The 6,130-nt window shown below is 41.0% G+C and overlaps 1 non-coding gene across 1 annotated transcript; it reads right to left on the reverse strand.

The window, feature by feature from the left end:
* Positions 1–2,095: 2,095 nt before the first annotated feature.
* On the reverse strand, positions 2,096–2,214 carry LOC112477273. Its single transcript, XR_003045382.1, has one exon. It is a non-coding gene; the product is annotated as a 5S ribosomal RNA (ribosomal RNA).
* Positions 2,215–6,130: the final 3,916 nt, after the last annotated feature.

The raw sequence follows: 6,130 nt of genomic DNA on the forward strand, positions 1-6,130 counted from the left end.
TGCCATGCTCTGTATTTGATACTTAATGTGCATTATCTCCATCAGATATCATAGCGGTTGGAGAGATTGGTACTCTCAAACCCATGTTAGAGACGAGGAAAGTGTTTCCATGATGCTATATCTTTCACATGAACCTCGCCTTTCCTCATTTGATCAGGAAAGACTTCCTGTGTGAGAAAGACCATGACCTGAATGTTAACAAATGGTGTGCTATGTTCAGTGGATGTATCGGTCTAATTCACGTGGGATTGAGCAGTCCTTCTCAAACTTTATTGTGTATTCCCTGGAAATCAGAATCTCATTAAAATGCAGATTCTGACTCAGGAGGTAGGTAGAGCCTAGGGTGGAGCCCGAGACCCACATTTATAACCAGCTCCTAGGTGATACTGCTGCTGCTGAACGGTGGACTTTTTGAGTGGCCAGGGGAAACAGTGTTAAGTTTATAAAAGACTTGCTCATAGATAATCTCATTTGCTTTTCACCCAAGGCCTGTGAGCTATCCATTATTATTTCTACCTTAGAAGTGAAGAAATTGAGAGTCTGATTAGAAATAGCTACCATTTTCAAGTGTCAGACATTTTTAGGGACACAGTTGTAAACAAGACAGATATAATTTTGATTTAAGGAAATTGAGAATCCAGGAAGGAAGACTGAATAGTTAAATTTGAAAAGTTCTGAGTGCCTCAGTGAATGAGTGGCTTGGCCTCTGGGTGTTGCCATTCATCACAGGAGGAAGAAAAATAGGCGTGGGGCAGAGGAAGACAATGTATTCGGTCTTGGGCTTTGTGGTGACATCCTGATGTAGCTGTGTAGTTGGCAGGTGTGGGTCTGGAGTTTAGGAGAGATCCAAGGTGAGGAGAGCTGAGAGTGTGAGAGCTTTCAGTGCAAAGGTGGTGACAAGTTACAGAAGATTAGATTCAGGATACAGACTAGCATGAAGCTGCCTAGGAGGGTTTAAAGCGTGAACATCCTAGAATTGGCAGAGGAAGAGGAGTCCTTGAAAAAGACAAAGAAGCACCTGCAGGGGAAGGAGGAAAGCCGTAGGAGCCCAGGGAAGAGAGAGCTTCAGGGAAGGAGCGGCTCATCACTGATGGTGGGATAAGCCAGTATCACGTGACACATTATCTCTGCTGTAATATTCCTACCAAAATATACATATCTAGACTCTAATCATGAGAAGACATCAGACACAAAACATTCTACAAAACAACTTGGCTGTACTTTTAAAAAATATTTACATCTTGGAAGATGAAGAAAGACTGAGGAACTTTGTCAGCTAAAAGGAGTCTAAAGAGACATGACAGATAAATGCAATGTGTGGTTCTAGATTTGACCTTAGATCAGGAAAAATTGCTATAAAAGACATTATAGCAATAATTTATAAAATTTTTAGGTGGCTATCTATTAGGTAAGAGTTGCTATAGACTGGATATTTGTATCCCCTCAAAATTCACATGTTAAATCCGAATACCCGATGTGATGGACTGTGGAGGTGGGGCCTGTGGGAGGTGGGTGAGTAATGAAGGTGGAGCCCTCACAAATGGGATTAGTGCCCTTATGAAGGAGACCCCAGGGAGTTCCCTTCCCTCTTCTGTCATGTGGGGACAAGGCAAGAAGACGGTCACCAGACACTAAATCTGCCTGTGTCTTGATCTTTGACTTCTCAGCCTCCAGAACTGTGAGGAGTAAATTTGTGTTCACCAGTCATCCAGTCTGTGGTATTCTGTGACAGCAACCCAAGCAGACTAAGACAGTAGTATTGCATCAATGTGATTTTCCTGGAATTTAATAATTGTGCTGTGATGATGTAATAGAAAGATTTTTGTTCATAGAAAACATGCTAAAGTATTTAGGAATAAAGGATTGTGCTTTCTGCAACTTACCCTCTCATGGTCCAGGGGTAAAAAAAAGGATGAACACAGAAGGCAAAAAAAAAAGTTAATTGGTGAATCTGGGTGAAGTATTCACTGTATTATTATTATTATTATTATTATTATTATTAATTAATTATTTTTTAGGTGAGGCAACCCTTGGTTGACCTCATAGATTGCAAAGACCTTGTCAGCTTACAATCCCTTATTTTTTTTATATTTTATGCCTACAGCACCTGATCTTCCCAAGTGGTCTCCCATCCAAGTACTAACCAGGCCCGACTCTGCTTAGCTTCCAAGATCAGATGGGATCGGGCTTGTTCAGGGTGGCTTGGCCATAGACTGTATTATTCTTATAACTAGTTTTCTATAGAAAAATTTCCAAGTAAAATCTTAAAAAAACAAGATAGAGAAAGGAGTGCTGTATATGTATTATCAAATTCTGTGGAGAGGTCAAGAAAGATAAAAGTCAAAAGTGCCCATTGGATTTAGCAACATGGATTTAGCCTAGAATTCATGGCAGTTAAATTTCAGAAGGAAACCCATAAACGAATATATAATTACAAATTGGGATAGGGATTGGGGAAAAAAAAAAAAGAACAGGGTGCTATATGAGAGAATAACATGATATATGTGATTAGTACTTCGGTTGCACCAGCTCTAGTGGGGTGAAGGGGCCAAAGCCAGGCAGCAGTGGAGTCAGGGAGGAGGAGATGTGGAAGCTGGGAAGGTAGACAGGCTCTGTCTTCAAGCTTGGTAGAGACTGGGGAGCAGTGAAGCACAGCTTCTAGAGGGAGAAGTGGGGTCAGGGTGGAAACAGGAAAGTCAGGGAAGGTTTGGAAGAGGTGACATCTGCAGAGGGTATGAAATGACAGGCAGGGGTTTCTAGGGAGGCAGAATATGCATGTTCAATGGGAGTGGGGAGCAAGGATGGGCTCTGAGAAATTTGGTATGTCTGGACATGGAATGCTTGGGGGTGAGTGATAGAAGGGGCAGATAAGAAGGCTGAGCACCTTGACCTTTGCCTGAAGAGGTTAAATCTCTCGTCTGATGCCTCAGCCAGAAGATGGCTTCCCAAATTCCTCTACATATAGGAAAATGTGTTTTATTACATCCTCCTAGATACTCAAGCCAGAAGCCAATGTATAATTCTTGCCACATCTCCTTTTCCTTCAGACTGTCAGTTCTACCTCCTTAGTGTGCGTCTGTTTCTCATTTTCTACCTCTATTGCTGCCCCTCCTGGTCTTCCCCCTTCAAAATTATTCAATGACTTTTATAATTCAGGAGAAAATGTCAAGATCTTTAACATGTCTTGTCAGGTCCTATATGTTCTGGCTTTTGCCCCTCTCCCCAGTGGTCCCATTCTTCCTCTTCTTTACTTAGCTCCAAACACGAAAGTTTATTGGGTTTTCAACTCTGATGAGATAAAGCTCTTTTCTCACCCTTTCTTGTTCTTCTCTATGTCTGGACCTCTCTCTTCCCTACCTCAATCCTTTACCTGGCGAACTCTTGTATTAATTTATTAGGGCTGCTATCACAAAATACCACAGACCAAGTGGCTTAAACAACAGAAATTCATTTTTTACAGTTCTAGAGGCTAGAAGTCTGAGTGGTAGCAGATGGGTTTCTTCTGAGGCCTCCAGGGCTTATAAATGGCCATCCTCTCTCCCTCACATGTCTTCACATGGTCTTTCCTGTGTTGTCTTTGTCTAAATTTCCTCTTAGAAGGGCACTAGTCATATTGCATTATGGTCCACCCACATGACCTCATTTTAACCTAATTCCTTCTTTAAAGACCCTGTCTCTAAATAGGGTCACACTTTGAGGTCCTGGGGATTAGAGCTTCAACATATGAATTTTAGGGGAACATACACAATTCAGCCTATAACTATTTTTTTAATGTTTAGGTTGCAGCCTAAATGTCACTTCCTCAGGAAAGCGTTCTCTTACTCTACTCCATCCCATCCAAATGAGATATACTATTATTCTTACATATAGCATTCTGGTTTTCCCCTTTCTAATGCCTATTTTACTTTGTAATTGCATATTTATTTATAGGTCTCAGAATTTAAGTGCCATGAATTCAAGGACCATATCTTTTCTGGTCACTGCTATATCCCCAACATCTAGCACTGTTCTTGGCCCATAGCAAACAGTCAGTGTAAGTTCATTGAATGAATGAATTAATGAAAAGTCCAGAGGCTGTACAGAATCTGGTAACTTTACTTCTAGCTAAACTGAGACCAAAAGCATTGAAAGGAGAGATGATTCTTACCCCTATGTTTAAAGATCTGCAGAACAAGTGATTTCACAGTAACCCCTGGTCCCCCCTCTGCAGCCTTTTGGCGTGAAATGTGCAAGCTGTGACTGGAAATCGATTCAAGCTCAGAGGTAGGCAGCTGGGGAGAACACATTTATAAAATTATTGCTGATGTGCGCTGTGACATAGCCCAGTGTGGGACCATGGGCCGGTGTACGACAAAAACTAATGACATTGGGCTTTTTGCTTAAAAGATAAGAAAATTCAGCTTTAAGCAGGGACCCAGAACAAATTTCATTCTTGTTCAATTGTTTATTTGGATTTAGACCTGATTTAAATCGCTTTTCTAGGGGGATCCATTTTCAAAAGTTGACGTTTGGATTTTGGTAAGGGTTAGCGCTGATGTGTTGATGTGCAGCTTTATTCTAGCTTCTGATTCATGGACAGTCTCTGGAATAGCACTGTGAGCCTCAGCCATTCTCATGCAAAATCATAAATTCCAAGAATTCTCTTGCTAGAAGGTCCTGGAGAGTTATTTTGTCTAGTCCCCTGCCTACAAAAGAGTCATTTCACTTGTCCATGGTGATCATTCACTTATTTTTATTTATTTAGCAAACATTCATTGAGTGTTTATTCTCTGCCAAGCACCATGGGGTAACAAAGAAGAGTAAGATATAATATTCACTCTCAAAGTTGCTCCTTGAAGGCAAAGGCCAAATCTTGGTCCCGTTTTCTCTTATACAGTGCCTGGCCCAATTGTTGTGGCAGGAACAACTGTGCAGTGACATTTGCCATTTTTTGGTACTCAGTGTTAGATTTTCTATCCTGTCTTTGGAAATTTCCCATTGTATGAGTCTTGAGGGTATTCAGGGCCCTCCTCTCACTATAGGGACTCCAAAGATGAAGTAATTGCCTTCCCATTGTCCTTTGGTTCAGCTGTGGTCATGTGACCTAGACTTGGCCAGTCAGACGCACATGTGCGAGACTGGAATGGAAGTGGTGGTGTGCAGAAGTAGGGGCAGTGGAGGATATATTATGGAGATAGTAGGAGCAGCAGTGCGTTTCTAAAAGCCAGTGATGGTGCCAGTGGCAATGCATAGTGCTCAGGGCCAGCAGGGGCTGGGATCTGAACTGTAGTACCCTTGGTTCAGTGGCTCTTACAGTCCTGTCCTCTCTGAACTGCTCTCGTCACCTCAATTGGTCAGTGGTTGTGGCTGCTGGCCAGCCTACCTTTCGCCTGTCCACTTGCCAGGCCTGCTTCTCCAGCCTTTGTGGTGTTTCTGTGAGCTCCCCACCATCCTCCGAATGCTTAAAGGGGCCAGAGTTGGTTTCTGCTGCTTACAACTAGGAAATCTCACTGGTGTAAACTCTTGGTCCACTAACCCAGGAATAAGAGTAACTTTCCCTCTTCTACAATTTAATTTTTATTTTGAACTTCCATTATGTTGGGTGGTAGGATCTTTAATCGCAGTCAGTTCAGAGATCTCCCCACCCATCTTTTTTTAAGGTAGTATCTAAAAGTAATTTTTAATAGTATAAAAGCACAGAAGGATGAAAAATAGAAGAAAATGCCACAGAGAATCTCACCATTCTTATTTAACAACTATTACTTGCACTGTCTTCATCTCTTTCATGTGTTTTTACAAATTTATGAATATATTTAATGCAAACTATTCTTTATGCTGTTTAAAACGCTTTTAATTAACATTATTGGATCAACATTTTACCTTGTGACTTTTATGAATTCTATTATAAATTTTAAAAAATTATTAAAAAATTAAAACCTGTAGAAGAGTTGAAACAGTAGTACAGTGAACACCCATATGCTGCCTGCTGTTAACATTTTGCTGGATTTGTTTTTTCTCTCTCATGTACCTGTATATTTGCCCCTCTGACTTATTAGAAAATAAGTTGCAGAAATTATGCTATCTTACCTTTTAATGGTTCAGACTGCATTTTCTTCAGTAAAAGGACTTCCTCCTACGTAATTGCAATACC

The sequence above is a fragment of the Pteropus alecto genome, unplaced genomic scaffold, assembly GCF_000325575.1.
Source record: "Pteropus alecto unplaced genomic scaffold, ASM32557v1 scaffold113, whole genome shotgun sequence".
In the NCBI taxonomy this organism is placed as follows: domain Eukaryota; kingdom Metazoa; phylum Chordata; class Mammalia; order Chiroptera; family Pteropodidae; genus Pteropus; species Pteropus alecto.